Below are 17,509 nucleotides of genomic sequence, written 5' to 3' on the forward strand. Positions count from 1 at the left end.
AAGGGTTTTGTTTCGAAGACTCCACACCTTAAGGGCCTATAATTCCTTGGTATTTTTGGACACGTTAGAGTATATGTCGCTTGTTTTTGTCAAATTCCATGCGTATAACATTTTAATTTTTTTTTCTTCATTTTTTTCCAGCTCTATCTGTGTTTTCATATTTTCTGTACAAGTTTATAGCAGTGCCTGTTGATTTATGCAAATTATTAAACGTTTTCTAATAACTCATTATGCCGCGTAAACAACGTGCCGCATGACTTGACAGTCCCCCCAGAGACAGAGACAGCGACTGAGACAGCGAGAGGCAGAGTCGGAGTACCATTTCCATTACATGTTCAATTGGCTCCAGTCTCCCTCTCCCCCTCCTAGGGGCTACTCCGGGGCAACTACTGTTGCGTCTTTTAGTTAACGTTTTCTTGTTTTCTAACACTCGTTGGCCTGCCGTTGTTGTTGCTTTTCCGTTGTTGGCTGTCAGTTTTCGCATATGTCTACCGCCGACTGGCAAAAGTTTCGTAGCGCTTAGCTAGATGTCAACTTTTAGGCATGCCAAATGCAAATATGCCTTTTGTCCGCTTTGTTTTCGATGCCCGGTAATTGGGTAAATATTTTGCCTACTGTCGATCTTCATTTGCATAGATTTCAGTGTACTTTGGCCCTGGGTTTTCTTGACCCATCCCATGCGAAAAGCTTTTACTTTTACTCGTATCGACAAACTCCGGTCGGGTCTGGGGTCACCAGAGGTGATCGCTACCGTAATGCGCGAAATTGCAGAGTGCCTGGAAATCTTACGAAATCGATGCAAAACCATTCCACATGCTTTTGCGAAAAGTGTCAGTCAATACATGGCTTTTCCCACTGCTGAGCAAATCTTATACAATATGTGGGCTTAAGCCACTTTCTATGGCCTTAGACCACTCAGAGGGCCACTCTTTATGAACACTATCTAGGGTACTACTCCTCCACCTCTCCTAACAAGTGAAGCACATCTTCCAGTCTCTCTGTTGTATTTCTCTCTGTTGGTATTTGTACTGATTGCGAATGCAGAGTCACAGACCGAAGGAAAAGCGGGTCCAAACAATCGGACTCATTGGAGTTGGACCTGGAGCTGGAGCTGAAGATTTTATATGTCTTAATTCCACTGCCACGCCCACAGCACAGAACAAACGAGATTTCTCACCTGTTGCCCATGTTACTGGTGGGGTTTTCATCCCCCTCCCCCTCCTGTGTGGGTTGAGACGCTTATCTAAGCGAACAGGCGAAAAGAGTGAACATGGAGGGGGGGAGATGCATGCATATAGACTCTGATTTCAAAGATAAATTGCCGACGACAAGCCCGAGACTCAGGGACTTCGACTCCGACTCCGACTCCAACGGGGACCTGTGCCGTTGGAGCCTTCCAGTGATAGATGTATTTATGCGCTGCTGCTGCCGTCAACGCGACGCTAGTAAAAATAAACAACAGTTTATTGGCATTGCCAGCCCCAGTACCCCAGCCCCCAGCCCTAGCTCCAGTCCCAGCCCCAGACCCAGGCATTTTCATTGTTTAACAACACGCAGTCTGCAGTCGCGAAAGGTGTCGGTTTTAGGTCCCAGAAGAGTCTGCAGAACCCTCCAGCCGCCTGCCAGCAAAAATATTTTTAGCGGAATTTTTATAAGGAAGCGATTTTTATGCCCTTGCCACACGGCGCTCGGATTGGGCGACATTTGATTTATGTTCTAGCCCCAAAAAGGGCTCTAAGACTTTTCCACATATCTAGGGAGTATCCTTGGGAGCTCCTCTTAGCCCTCAGGCAGCAACAGGGGGAAAGGGGGGCGGGGGGCGAATGCATATTGAAACCACAAATTAAAAACTACACTTGACCTCCGAAGTCAGTCGATCGGTTGGTCTGTCTGTTCCTCTGTTTGTGGAGGCTCAAGTGCCTTTTACAGGGGACTGGACCGGGAGGGGGGGGGGGGGGGGGGACTGGGATTCGTTAAGTAAACATGCCACGCTACAACGCGCTCCTAAAAACCTGGCACCGACTCTGGCGCTGGCCACAGTGCACCCATTCTTCGACCCATTTCCATTCCCATTCCCATTCGCTGGCGAAACCTCATTACGATCTTCATCATCATCGACAGATTGTGTCGGCTTCGCTTTGCATCTTTTGTTAATTTTAGTTTAAATATTGCCTGCCTCGGACCCTGCCTCTGTCCGTCTGCCGTCCGCCATGAAGAAGCCGTAGAGCCGATTCCCAGCTGGCATTTCAGGCACTTTTCATCTTTTTCAATCAATGTTTCCACCGGGGCCCCGAAGGAGTCCGAGTCCGTGTCCAGCGCTTAAAGGGCGCTTGTCCGAGGGCTACTGGTCCACAATATTTTCGCTGAATGTCTCAAGAGCGCGTAAATTAATCCCCAACTTAATTGGTTTTTTTTTTCTTTCGCATCCGAGGGTCTATAAATAGGTTTTGTGTTTGGAGGAAACTGTCATTTGGCAGGGGCCAGTAGACCGACTTCTGATTGCTTACTTAGGGCCACTCTCTGGAAAGGGCCACCCATCTCCCAGTGAATACCGCAGTCCCAGTGCATTCCAGGCCGGCTGTTCACAAGTGTTTTTTGTGGCCGGGGCGGAAATGCTGTGCAAAATTTACGTGCCAGCCAAAGTCTTGGCCAAAAACAAAAAAAAAACCTCCAGCTAAAAGTGAGGCAAGAGGCACAGTCTTCCCGTCCCGTCGATGGCGGCGCGCGCACGATAACAAGATTAGAAAATAAGATTTATCTCATAGATTGATAGATTCTATTACAAGCAGCGGCCGGCGATCGAAGACGGCGACTGGGGCGGGCGTGTGCTGGGCGGCGTGTAATTACAACAAAAGCAACAGCCAACAGCCAACAGGCAACAGGCCCAAGATCGAACAAGAACAAAACGAGCTGCGGGAGCAGACAGGCCACGGTCCAAGCACAGTGTCTCAAGATGGTCGAAATGGTGCCCCTTGCTCACCGTGCTCACTCTCCCGCTTAAAAAACTGAAGATACTCCCCCTTAAACGATTTAAATAGATTTTTTATTCCGAAAAATCTTTAACCACTGTGCCAGTTCTGGCTGCAGGCAAACTCTTTTTCTCTCTGGCGTTTTAATGGACTTTTAACTGGTTTTGGAGCCGGGCTGCTTGGTTCTGTGGCAAGGCAGCTGCACCTACAACAGCTTTCGGCTGGTGCGGTTCGGTTCGGTCCGATCTGGGATCGGGCGTTGCATATTTACTAATTTAATAATTCAAAAGCATTTAAATTCCTAATCATATCCAGCAAAGCGGCCGCTAGCCGCAATTTGTGAAAATTTCTCACCATTTTCATGGGCACTCCAGGAGCGTGGAGCGGCGGTGCACGGAGCGGGTAGCGGGTAGCGGTGTGTGTTAGATTTCCACTTTACTGTCTATGCAATTTGTTGGCTAACTAGATGGCTATCTCTGGCCCAGTGGTTGGGCGGTTGCCGTTTCTTTGGGCCTGCTGCTGAGCATTCATGTTCTTTTCATCTTTCTGCCTGCCTGCCTGCCCCTGCCCCCGTCCCTAGCCCTCGTTGGGATTCTGGTTTTCTTGTGCATCGCCTGGCGGTAGTGTTTTGCGTCTTATTAGAGTCTAATTGCATTGGCCGTGGGTCGGTGTCGGGGTTTTGGTCCAATTCGAAGCCGGCAATGAATGGAAATGAGCACGATCATGGCTCAAAAGGGTGCCGACCCGCAATGAACCGCTAGGCGGCCCAATTGAAGGGACTATCCCATCGATTGATGGAAATATAACCACAAAACAAAGGGGAAAACCCTTTAGACAGGGTAAATGCTATAAATACGGCATAGACCCCACCCAAATTGCCCCAATTTGAAGTAATTCTCTCGAAAACTATGACCCACTAAATGCCACCAGCGCCAGTGTGTCTGGAGGCGAGCCACAAGGACGCAAACAGTTCAAAGTCCATCAAGTTTTTCGGTGCAAAGAAGCCAGGGCCAGGACTTGGCGTCATTACGTATTGAGGCTCCCTCGGACCGCGATGAGTAGCCATTTTCTTCTATTTTTAGTCAAGGACCAAGGCATCCAATAACGGAATGATAATTTGAACTTGAAAGGACTTGTCGGCGGGAGGAGGAGGCAGGGAGGCATAGGCCCCTATAAAAGTGACAAACCCACCTGCTGCCTGGCGCCTGCCCCCTGCCCCCTGCCCCCTGCCCCTCCTGCAACCACCCTGGCAGCGGAAATGCCACACGGCAGACATGTCTGCCAAAATAAGACCAAAAATACTAAAAAACGGAAGCAAAAACTTGATTAAAATTTCATGACGACGCATTTGCCACAAGAAGCACGAGGCAAAAGCTGAAGACGGTGCTAAAAGGCACATTTAAGAATGCCACAACTGGCAAGAGCTGCAACGGGGTGCATGTGGGGCGAAAAAGTTGTTGAAACTTCATGGAATTATCGCACCCAAAGGAGTCAAGGAGCTTTTCCACCAGCTCTGCAGGAGCTTAAAGGGCAAATGGAACTGGAAAATGGGAAGTAATGGCCGCCCAGGGGACCGTGAATTCCACTCAACATCTTCCATTCGATTCAATCTCTGCTACGCCTTAAAGACTGTCTGCTCTTGACGTTTTCTGTTAACTTATTCGCCTATCATTTGGAAGGAGGATTTTATATTGCTGTTTTAGTCGGAGGCCCACAAATAAATCATTTGCCAGAAATGGAAAGTTTTGCCTCAAAGTTGGTGAAAGTTGGAAGGGAAGCGCTTTCGGGGCACGCAGGGTCTGCCCCGAACCGAGAACTCCGCTCCATTGTGCGGCATGTCACAACCACACAGAACTGTCACTTAATCCCGGCGCAGTCAATAAGCCAGGACACCTTTTCAATTTCATATGAATTATGACAGTTGAGTGTGTAGAAAAAAGGGCCACCACAAGGCAATGCCACACAGACGATCTACAGACGACAACTGCAGCACGTGATGCCCGATTCCCTCTATTCCCAAATGCCGTTTGCCCTGCCATATGACAGCTCTATAAATATGATATACAGCTCCTCCTTTGCGGAAAGTCACGTGCGATTGACAGACAAATTGAAAGCCAGCATCGGCCATTGGCAGACATTTGTTTTTGCCAGCGCCAAGGATCCAATTAGTTGGAGGACCTGACTAAAGCATCGACAGGGCAGGGGTGCCTCTCGAGGAGGCACTCGTGGAAGTACAAGGGGGTTAAACAAGTCCGTTGGGCCCTCAATTTGGCCACATTAAAGCCAATGAAATCTTAGATTGGAAATGCCAGCCATTGCAGAAATGTTTCCAGACTAAATTCGCCTTCAAGCGATCGATGATCTAGCCCCAGCCGGTGCCTCCACTGGATCTCAAGTGGCAGCGGCAAATGTTTTTGGCGTCCGTTAGTGCAGCCTCAGCGAAGAGGTGGGGAAGAGGAGAGGAGACACATTTTCTCAGCCGATTGCCAGGTAATGCGTTCAAACGGCGTCTGGAGATAAAAAACCTCCCTCCCTCTCTCTCTGGCCGCTTTCCTTTTCCACTTTAGACATCTGCCCGACTCGTTCTCCATCGTTTTGTGATATGTATATTTAGTTCATTTATGAATTTTATTATACCCGATACTCAAAATGAGTATTGGGGTATATTAGATTTGTGGTAAAAGTGGATGTGTGTAACGTCCAGAAGGAATCGTTTCCGCCCCCATAAAGTATATATATTCTTGATCAGCATCAATAGCCGAGTCGATTGAGCCCTGTCTGTCTGTCCGTCTGTCCATCCGTCCGTCTGTCCGTCCCCTTCAGCGCCTAGTGCTCAAAGACTATAAGACCTAGAGCAACGATGTCTTGGATCCAGACTTCTGTGATATGTCACTGCTACAAAAATATTTCAAAACTTCGCCCCGCCCACTTCCGCCCCCACAAAGGACGAAAATCTGTGGCATCCACATTTTTAAAGATACGATAAAACCAAAAACGCAGAATCGTAGAGGATGACTATATGTTCTAGAGTGTAAAATCTCAACCAGATCGTATAATTATTATAGCCAGAATCAAGAAAACAATTTCATTCTTTCTCGCTCTGTCTCTCTCTAACACACAGGTTTCATGGTCGGTTTTGCCAATTGCAAAATATGAGTTCAAGGATCTCAGAACCCATAAGAGCTAGAGCAACCACATTTGGTATCCACACCCCTGTGATATCGGACCTTGACCGTTTCGTGTCCAAATTTCGCCACACCCCCTTCCGCCCCCGCAAAGGACGAAAATCTAAGGCATCCACAAATCTCAGAGACTATTAAGGCTAGAGTAACCAAATTTGGTATCCGCACTTCTGTTAGATCTCACTATAAAACGTATATCTCAGAATTTCGCCACACCCCCTTCCGCCCCCGCAAAGGACGAAAAACTGGGGCATCCACAAATCTCAGAGACTATTAAGGCTAGAGTAACCAAATTTGGTATCCGCACTTCTGTTAGATCTCACTATAAAACGTATATCTCAGAATTTCGCCCCACCCCCTTCCGACCCCACAAAGGACGAAAATCTGCTGCATCCACAATATTGCACATTTGAGAAAACTAAAAACGCAGAATCATAGATAATGACCATATCTATCAGATTGCTGAATCTGGATCAGATCAGATCATTTTTATAGCCAATAGGAACAAATCAATTTGCAGTGGCTACGCAGCGCCCGACGTCACGCTCAGACTGATTTTCTGTCTCTCTCGCACGCACTCTTTGTCGTGTGGTTTAACATTAGCTGCGTCTGCCGGAGGAGAGCCATACTGACTTAGTATCGGGTATAACTGTAGAGTTGCGGTGTCCGCAGCAACTCACAACGTTCCCCCTCGTTTTTAGTTGGAAATGCGGGTCTGGGATGGCTGTGACTTACCAAAGCTGAATCATTGGCGACCGCAGCTGCAGCGCACACGCTCCCGCCCCCGCCACGCCCCGGCCTGGACCTGGACCTGGACCCGTGCCAAGGCCATGCCATCAGCTGCTGTTGCAACAATGCCGCACAAATTAGAGCAAAGACAAAGGGAAAAGGGCAAAGGGAAAAACTGTATTAAGGCGGCAAATTGCAGTAGCAGAGAAAGGTGAAAGTGTAGCAGCAGGCCCAAAGCGGGACAATAAATTATGGGCGAAAATTTCATCCAAAATTATGGGCCACATGGCATTCCGCTACGCCCGCTATTTGGTTGGTATTTAAAATTGATTTAAATTCGCCTCAGAACGAGGTTGAATGGGTGGCCGCTCGTAAATCCTCGGCGACCTTTTCGCAGCAAATTTCTCGATAATTTTCCGTTCTCTGCATGCAGGCCAGTGATTTAGTGGCCATTTCCCCTTGAGCAGGCAGGCCCCATGAAAATACCCTCGGCCTCAAGGTGAAGGTGAAAGGAGAATGAAAGCAGGGCTCTAATGGGCTCTATAACGTGGCCAAATGAAGGAGAAAATGTACAGTTCTCTTGAGCAGCACTTTCCTATGGAATAAAGGTGGTAGACGTATTATTTTGAAGGGAAATATATACGAAATATACCTCCACCCAAGTCCGTGTCTCCTCTAACTTCGAATCCACTCGAAATGCATTTCGTTTTCAAGTTTTATTCCCATAAATCATACATTTAGCTTATAAGCCCGATCAAAACAATATATCTCTTTGGCCACAATTGAAAATATGATGGGAATATTGGTTATGGACCGGGTATGGATAATATATGGGACCATTTTGATTAATAGTCGGCCGAAAGAGTCCTCCACAAAGGACACCCACAAAACTAACAATAACGAGGGGGAACGTTGTGAGTTGCTGCGGAGACCGCGACTCTACATTTATACCCGATACCTAGTCAGTATGGCGCTCCTCCGGCAGACGCCGCTAATATTAAACGACACGACAAAGAGTGCGTGCGAGAGAGACAGAAAACCAGTATGATCGTGACGTCGGGAGCTGCGTAGCCACTGCAAATTGATTTGTTCCTTTTGGCTATAAAAATTATCTGATCTGATCCAGATTCAGGAATCTGATAGATATGGTCATTATCTATGATTTTGCGTTTTTAGTTTTCTCGAATGTGCAATATTGTGGATGCAACAGATTTTCGTTCTTTGTGGGGGCGGAAGGGGGTGGGGCGAAATTCTGAGAAATACGTTTTATAGTGAGATCTAACAGAAGTGCGGATACCAAATTTGGTTACTCTAGCCTTAATAGTCTCTGATATTTGTGGATGCCCCAGATTTTCGTCCTTTGCGGGGGCGGAAAGGGGTGTGGCGAAATTTGGACACGAAACGGTCAAGGTCCGATACCACAGGAGTGTGGATACCAAATTTGGTTGCTATGGCTCTTATAGGTTCTGAGATCCTTGAACTCATATTTTGCAAATGGCAAAACAGACCATGAAACCTGTGTGTTAGAGAGAGACAGAGCGAGAAAGAATGAAATTGTTATCTTGATTCTGGCTATAATAATTATATGATCTGGTTTAGATTTTACACTCTAGAACATATAGTCATCCTCTACGATTCTGTGTTTTTGGTTTTATCATATCTTTAAAAATGTGGATGCCACAGATTTTCGTCCTTTGTGGGGGCGGAAGTGGGCGGGGCGAAGTTTTGAAATATTTTTGTAGCAGTGACATATCACAGAAGTCTGGATCCAAAACATCGTTGCTCTAGCTCTTATAGTCTTTGAGCACTAGGCGCTGAAGGGGACGGACAGACGCACGGACGGACAGACGGACAGACAGACATGGCTCAATCGACTCGGCTATTGATGCTGATCAAGAATATATATACTTTATGGGGTAATATACCCCAATACTCATTTTGAGTATCGGGTATAAAAACGGGATCGGGACCCCACACAATGTTGAAATGAATTTTGATTTATCTGAGAAGGAGTGGGGGAGAGGGGGAGAGAAAAGGTGGAGGCGCATAGAGAAATAGAGGGAAATTAGTTAAGGAATTCCCAGATGGAACGAAGGCCCACAGGTGCCTCGGGGCTACCAATTGAGCTCGCTTATCGGCCGACACACACAAACGCAGACGCACACAACTGGCAAATTGAGTTTTCAGCCAGGTTCGGAAAAAAAAGGAATTCGTGGGCCTTCTGGGGACCCGTCTTGGGCAGGCCCAGAACCAATTCTTCGGTTCGTTTTTAATTAATTACAACAACGCAGCAAAATTTAATTCCAGAGTTTGCTTATCGCCACGTTAAGATCTCTAAGAGATGCGATGCCGGCGATAGGGCACTCGCCCCCCTGCCCCTCGCCGCTCTCTCGCTTATGAGTCCATTACAGGCCAGGATCGGGGAGAATCTCTCTAGAACTTGGCGAGAGAAGCCAAAAGCTCAGAGGTGGCATATGGCATAAATTATGGTAGAAATTTATGAGGTTCTGGCTAACCAGATGTCTATCGGTCAAAGCCAGACAGAGAGAGAGAGAGGCAGAGAGGCCGTGCCAGAGAGAGATGTAATTCCGAGGGGCAGTGCCACAGAGCGTTGTGATTCCGAGGGACAGTGCCACAGAGCGTTGTGATTCCGAGAGCCATTGATCACGGCGATGATAGTATAAATTCCAATTAAGTTATCTCTGGCCCCGTGGCCCTTGCAACGGTAAAAGGCACTAGCCAATTCTACCCGTTCTTATCGGTGGCTCTGGCTGTGGCTGTGGCTGGGGGGCTCACGGGCGTATGTCTCTATAAAGCGACCAGCTCCTAATGAAATTATTAAAAATGCATTCAACTTTGAGAATGAGAGCCAGAAATATCCAAAATATGCATATGAACGGGTGGACGGGGGGGGGCCTTCCGCTGGAGCCAAACTAATTATGCATTCATTTTGTTTGCCAACAATTCAGTCGCCCGGAGGCGTGGCGCATATTTGTGCCGGGACAACGGTAGGATCCTTGGCCCCCCAAGAGTCTCCAGTGATTTATGAGGGGCAAGGCACTTCCAACGGATGGCATGAAGTGGAGCCGTGATCATGTCAGCCTATGATGACCCAGTTAGCAGTGGCATTTCGTGGCTCAAAGAAAGCCAGAGAGCCACCGAAACTCTTTCCCCAAAAAATACCCGAAAACAGTTGACCGCCGCCGTCAGGTTGGTATCTTTTGGTGGAGTCCAAGACGGAGTTGGACATTCAAACTGGTTCGACAATAAAATGGCCATTTGTAACAGCCCGAGCCAGAGCCCGAGCCAGACACCCACGTTCAAATTGGATGCCTGCCGCATGCCACATGCTGTGCCAGCAAAGAGTTCCATTTCAGGGGCGTTTTTCTAATTTCTTTCAGCGACAGGCAGCCCCAAAGAATTCCAATGAACAGAGTAATGCAGAAAACGCCTTATCCGGTCCAGGCTATCGCCGTGGCAGCGGCAGTGGCAGGGGCAGAGAACTGTCAACGCCAGGTCCAGGCCCAGGTCCAAGTGGCGGCCCACCCAAGTGGCTGGCTTCTGCGGTGCCTTCATTTGACAAGCGCTGACAGCAGCGACAATGCCCCAACGATTGCGGATGCAACTGGCCACCGGCGGGGCCCGGGGGGGTGACTTGATTTCTTATTTGAATATTTATTCCAGCCGCCTGGACACTGGCCGTGGTCGCCATCGATCGTGACAATCGCCAACGCAAGTGCAAGACTCTTCACTTCATGTGTCCCTCCACATCGACGGGGGTCCACCAGCTTCCGTGTGCGGCACTTGACGGCTCGTACACTAAGAAACCAAGGGGAGAGGAGTGGAACAGCCTCTGGAATAAACCTTTTGGACAGGAGATGGGCCTCAAATCGAAGCCTCTCTCTGGCTACTCTCCTACACTGCCCCCCTTTTCCTGGTGTTAGTTTTTCTTTCAGTGCACTTGGAGACGATTAAAAATTGACGTTTGTGGAGCTGCTTTACCCCCTTGCCCGCCGCTCAACACTTTCTTTGGCTAAACGTTTTCATTATTTATGAATTGATCAATTTGTTGCAAGGCCCTGCTGCATCAGCGGCCATCACGCTGCATCGTTTGGTTTGTTTGCGTTGGCCATTAGCGTCCCCCCCCCACTCGCCCATAGCCCCTTTGGGCTCCAGCCAGACTTAATTTATTTGAAATTGTTGCGGCGCGTCATCGGCTGCAAAATTATTTACCCAACTAATTTATGCAGATTTTTTGAAAACGTTTCAAATTAGTTGGGAAACGGGGGCCGGGTCACGGCTGAAGGTTAAGTGAAGATTGAAAACCGATATGCCCTGGGGTGCACCCTGGAGCCTGCCTGGGGAAATCCATGAGAGGAAGACTTTCCACAGATTCATGATTCATTTGAATCTGTTTTGTTTCCGGAATTAGGGCGAATTTTCTGGCTTTTTTTGGCTGCCCTGAGGGACCTGTGCCACATTTATTGCTTCCCAGAACTGCACGATGTCCTTGGGCACCCCCCCTCCACCACACATGCCCCACGATATATATCATTAACACACATCTGACATGGGCCGGACAGTTATTTGCCTTTTGTTTCTGTTTCTGTTTATGGACACGCGATGCAGGTGCGGCAATTAAAGAGTCGATCCAGGGGCATGCCCCCCGCCCCGCCCCGCCCCGCTAATGAAACCAGTCAACTATTTGAGCAATCAATTAGCACACAGACGTTAATTTAGGACAGTCCAAACATTGGCCCCCTCTTGGCTGTGCGAAGGCGATGATCAGTCGGCGACGGCTTCGTAGATTGGTGTCACTGGATGCACAGGAAGGAGGGCTACGAGACACACCCTCGGTGCGTGTTAGGGGCTCTCTGGGCTGTTAGTCGGGCATTACCGGGAGAGTCTTACGAAGATAAAAGTTTCGTTTTATTTTTGGATGCGTCTATTTCTGGGTTTCGATCGGTCACGGGCCGGATCGTGGGGCCGCTTAAGGCCTCCAATCGCACATGATTTATGGATCCCCCCAGGCAACTATTCCCGTATCCCCATTTGGCTCGATTCCGTCATCCGAGAGCCTCGAAGAGTCCAGTAATTTATCAGCAAATCCACTTATCAGCCGGTCGCTGACATCACTCTCTGCGACCTCGTCATTAAGGCGCAATTGGGCAGCATAAATACCTTCTTCGACGGACTATCGATTAGGCGATTAGATGTGGGGTCTGTCCACCCGGGGGGCTCGCTAAACGGAAAGCGGAAGGCGGTCACTCATCAGCGATTAGCCAACATCAGGCCTCCGTCTGGCTGATATTTCGGATTTATCTTTGCCGGGCTCAAAATACTTTTACCATTATCGTCGAGAGAGAAAGCCATCGTCGCTGTTGCCGTGGTCAAACGCCTGGCTAGATTGGATTTTGTGATTCTAGGTCAAGGACACACCGGCCAGCATATCGTGTATTCAGATAAAAAAGGCGACCGTCAAGTGGGGATCCATTTTCAAATGTTTTCGCATCGAGAATGATTTTTATTCACCGGAAATGCCTTATTCGAAAGGAAACAAGCTATTTCCAATTATTTTGCACCTAAAAATAACACGAATCCACTATCAAAGAGGCCACAAATCATTTCCGGCGCAGGAGGATCAACCGGAAGCATTTCCGAAAGGCATAAAGATTGCCCAAAGCCTCATGGGGCGGCACCCAATGCCGAAAGAGGCACATTCTCTACTACGTAGTTTTTGAGGCGATGCACTTGATAAGCTCAAGTTTTATATAAGCCCATTAAATGGCTTCCTCTATTGCGTATTTGAGGTGCTAATCTGGCATTCCTTTTGGCCATGACCATAGCCATGGGCAGGGCTTTCCAAGAACTTGCACACTAAAAAGTATATTATTGCTGGTCGGTTCAAGTGATTCGGGAACCAGAATAGATCGTAGATTGGATAGGTACTAAACGTGGGGAAGGGTTTACGGGTAGATAGCGTAGAACCCGCTCGAGCCGGTTTCTATCTGCCATCAGGGTCTTATCATCTGGCTAATTCCCTTATATATATATATGCCTGTAATGGCACTCGAGATCGGTTGTCGGCTGCTGCTTCCGTTTGCCGGGACATCTTTATAGCCAGACATCGATCTCCAGCCCGGCCATGCCATGTCCTTCGGCGCTAGCCACACAATTATCCGCATTTAGAGCAGTCCCTCGCATAGATCATGCCTGTCAGTGGTGGGCTCTTTAGCCGCAAAACGGAAGTCGCTGGCAGCTGTTAATTGGCCAAGTCTATAAAAGTGCGATCCTGTTGTCTATCAATGGGCGCATAAATCACTCGATGCGCTAAATGGCACTAATATCCTTTGATATTCCCCCGACTGGCAGCAAGGACATCAATGAACTGAGGTTTTACCAAGAAAAATTACATACCTATTAGACCTGGCAAATGGCAATTCCAAAGGCCTCAATTATGCACGCCGCGTCATATAAATTGTCCTGGCCCCTGGCACCTGGCCCTGGCCTATCTGTGGCAGCCTTTTTCTGGGCCCTGGCCTGTTGTTTTTTGCAGCAGCCCCGATGGGATTGTACCGCCCGAAGGGCTAGAAGTGTTTTATCTGGCACTTTACGTTTTTATACCCGATACTCAAAATGAGTATTGGGGTATATTAGATTTGTGGTAAAAGTGGATGTGTGTAACGTCCAGAAGGAATCGTTTCTGACCCCATAAAGTATATATATTCTTGATCAGCATCAATAGCCGAGTCGATTGAGCCATGTCTGTCTGTCCGTCTGTCCGTCCGTCCGTCTGTCAGTCCCCTTCAGCGCCTAGTGCTCAAAGACTATAAGAGCTAGAGCAACGATGTTTTGTATCCAGACTTCTGTGATATGTCACTGCTACAAAAATATTTCAAAACTTCGCCCCGCCCACTTCCGCCCCCACAAAGGACGAAAATCTGTGGCATCCACATTTTTAAAGATACGATTAAACCAAAAACGCAGAATCGTAGAGGATGACTATATGTTTTAAAATGGAAGATCTCAACCAGATCGTATAATTATTATAGCCAGAATCAAGAAAACAATTTCATTCTTTCTCGCTCTGTCTCTCTCTAACACACAGGTTTCAAGGTCGGTTTTGCCAATTGCAAAATATGAGTTCAAGGATCTCAGAACCTATAAGAGCCAGAGCAACCAAATTTGGTATCCACACTCCTGTGATATCGGTCCTTGACCGTTTCGTGTCCAAATTTCGCCACACCCCCTTCCGCCCCCGCAAAGGACGAAAATCTGGGGCATCCACAAATCTCAGAGACTATTAAGGCTAGAGTAACCAAATTTGGTATCCGCACTTCTGTTAGATCTCACTATAAAACGTATTTCTCAGAATTTCGCCCCACCTCCTTCCGCCCCCACAAAGGACGAAAATCTGTTGCATCCACAATATTGCACATTCGAGAAAACTAAAAACGCAGAATCATAGATAACGACCATATCTATCAGATTGCTGAATCTGGACCAGATCAGATAATTTGTATAGCCAAACGGAACAAATCAATTTGCACTGGCTACGCAGCGCCCGACGTCACGCTCAGACTGATTTTCTGTCTCTCTCGCACGCACTCTTTGTCGTGTCGTTTAATATTAGCGGCGTCTGCCGGAGGAGAGCCATACTGACTAAGTATCGGGTATAACTGTAGAGTTGTGGTGTCCGCAGCAACTCACAACGTTCCCCCTCGTTTTACTTGCAATTGGACACGATGATAAGACGCCCAGGATCGTGGTCCTGGGTGGCATTCCAGGCGAGCCCCGCATGGATTCTGTGGCCCTAAGACCTGCTCGTTAGATCGAACAACAGCTTACAAATCGTTAAGACCAAGTCCATCCGCGTTAACGAGCTTTTACTACTTTCTAACTGGATCGGAGAGGCTTGGGCTCGTGGGTGAGTCAAGGCTTATGCTAATTCCCCCACACTTCCCGGCCCTGGCCCTGGTTTATGGCTGCATAATTCAGGCGGTTTATGTTGGGGAAAATATTCAGCACAACATTGTGACATTTTCCCAGGCCGGCAGCTCCTAGGAGTCGCCGCTGGGCGTCGCCTATAAAATGTTGAGGAAAAACCTGAGCAACTCTCGGCACGGGGAAATTATTTAAAAATATTCTTTACTCATTCAAAACAGGCATCCAGCGACGACTGCCATGAAGTCATCATCCGCGGCCGCAGCGAGGCTGATATGATCATCAGATTGATATGCCTCAAGCCTCGGACGGGGACTGGGGCGGCAAACAACAAAATAGTGACACATAAAAGAGTGCCGGTGACTGGATTTGAATATGTTCGGGCCATTGTTCGAGGGCGTCAATAGAACGGGATATTGACACCTCACTTGGACGTGGGGGAAGGAGGAGGAGACAAACCTCTCAAGATCGTTGCTTGATCCAAAGATTCCTATAAGAAGTACCGCATAAACCTGATAAATCGCCCATCGCTCGTCCATTAATTGTGGAACTCTAATCCCAATTGAGATCATCTTATATGCTTTTCAAACCGATCCAAGCTGGATTTCCGTTTTGGCAAACCAAGAAACAGTGGTTCCCTTATAGATTCCTCTCCTGAAACCGGACAGACACTCTCTAACGGTTAACCATGTTGCATATAACCAAAGACTATACAATACCAAGATGTTGCATGAGGAACAAATGCTTTTTCAATTTTCGTTTGACGCTTCAAGGTACGGGCGCGCGGGGCTACTACTTCAATTCTCTTTTTCGCTACCTTCGCCTCCGAAATGCTACTCGGCTTCGTCAATGCCTCGGTCAGCGTCGAGTCGGTATGAAAGCATGTCAGTGCTGCGTGCCGAAACCGTAGGGCAGCGTGGTCGCTGATGTCTTTGGCGCGGCACAGTGGGGACTCAGCCGAAATAGTCAAAAAATTGTATGAGTGCTTTAGATAAATTTAATGTACGCATCTAATAGAGAATTTTCCAATCGAATTTTCAAGATAGTTTTAGTTTAGGAGATATAAGCACTCAAAGTTTAACATTTTTTCAGTGTGCAAATATTTATTGAACTCATATTCACTAACTAATTTAGCAAGCTGAGACGGTCAAAGGACCCACTGTGCCGCTCCAAAGACATCGGCGATCCGCGACCACCGCTTCGACGGTGCTGAGGCTCGAGAGTCCAGAATTATTTCGTTGCTGGTGAAGGCATTGCCGAACAGACGAAACCGATGGGCAGCGGGGTCGCGGTAGAGACGAAGTACAGGCGAAAAGGGAATTGAAACCCCGCCCGCTCCCTGTGCCTTTTGGGTCCTAATGTTAGGACCCGCCATAGAACAGCTTTTTGGTCGCTCATGCAACATCTTGGTATTGTATAGTCTTTGATATAACTCAAACCGAAACCTTTTTACTTTATCTTATTGGGGGGTGTAGTGTCCAACTATTCGAAAATCAAAAGAAAAAAAAAAAAGAAAGGAAAAGGTCGAACAAGGTACACTTTAGGTACACTTTCTAGAAAGATACTTTTCATACCGCCCTCGCTAGCATAGCTCGAAGAAATTGGTGGAATGCAGGAGATCCAGAAGATCATCCGATTGCACAGTTATGTTAAAGCTTAAAGCTCAGCTTAGGCATGCAATAGGTACAGGCGAATAGACTTTATTCATGTGAAATCATTCCCCTGCATAGTTTCACTTACGGCACACGTATATATAGATTTTCGTGATTTTCGCAATCGCAGAGTGAATGGTGAAGACACGTGGAGTTACATAACTTCCAATTTTTCACTATTATCTAATCATCCGCTGTTTATATGGATTAATAAATCCGAAGAGTGGCGTTAGCTGAACTACCCGAGGGAAAAGTGAAAATAAAGTGAAATTCTTGAAAGAAGCAAAGGTACGTTAGTCCACCGTGGAAAGATAAGGTTCTGACACAGTTTTATTTAGGGATAGGAGTACTGGAAAATCTTAATACAGCCAAGCCGGCCACCCAATCTACGGTAACAACTACTAAAACAACCAAGCTGACCGTTTGGGAGTTAGCGCAGTGCACATCCACGGCGACAAAGTGAAGGCTGAACCGTTGACGTTGGGCTAGCTCAATATCGGAAATCATTTACGGCTCGTGAAAGACCAACCACCATACACCACTGCTGGACGTCCGAATATCAGTTTGAACCTGCCGATCTCGTAAAAAAAAAGCCGGAGGACATAATCGTCACCAACCTACGAAAACTTACAAAGGATTGAGTAATTAGGCTAGCCTAAACCACATTGCCTCAGAACCACTCTTGCTGTCAGCAGATTTGTGTTTATTTTGATTCCCGTGTTTCTCAAATTAAATTTCAAGTGCAAGTTCCCGTTTGCCTTTATCACTATCACATAAAAATCTATACGCTGCTGCTCTAAGAACCAGCTGATTAGATCCACATATTCATATCTCGTTTATCATTGTGTTGATTAATGTAGTAACTAAATAGCTTCCTCCAATGAGTAAATTTGTAACGTAACTGACGATTTTGAAAACTGAGCAATATGAGTTCGGGATAATGTGTTTCTCTTTATATATATACATACATTTATACTGACCAACCTCTAAATTACACAGTGCATACAAATGAATCCGTCAAAGTCATCTTGGG

At 47.2% G+C, this 17,509-nt stretch overlaps 1 long non-coding RNA gene across 1 annotated transcript; it reads left to right on the plus strand.

The window, feature by feature from the left end:
• The first annotated feature begins 16,317 nt into the window (after nucleotides 1-16,317).
• On the plus strand, nucleotides 16,318-17,388 carry LOC117194033. The gene is made up of 2 exons (XR_004474727.1): nucleotides 16,318-16,764; nucleotides 16,815-17,388. It is a non-coding gene; the product is annotated as an uncharacterized LOC117194033 (long non-coding RNA).
• Nucleotides 17,389-17,509: the final 121 nt, after the last annotated feature.

The sequence above is a fragment of the Drosophila miranda genome (assembly GCF_003369915.1).
Source record: "Drosophila miranda strain MSH22 chromosome Y unlocalized genomic scaffold, D.miranda_PacBio2.1 Contig_Y2_pilon, whole genome shotgun sequence".
NCBI classification, from domain to species: Eukaryota; Metazoa; Arthropoda; class Insecta; order Diptera; family Drosophilidae; genus Drosophila; species Drosophila miranda.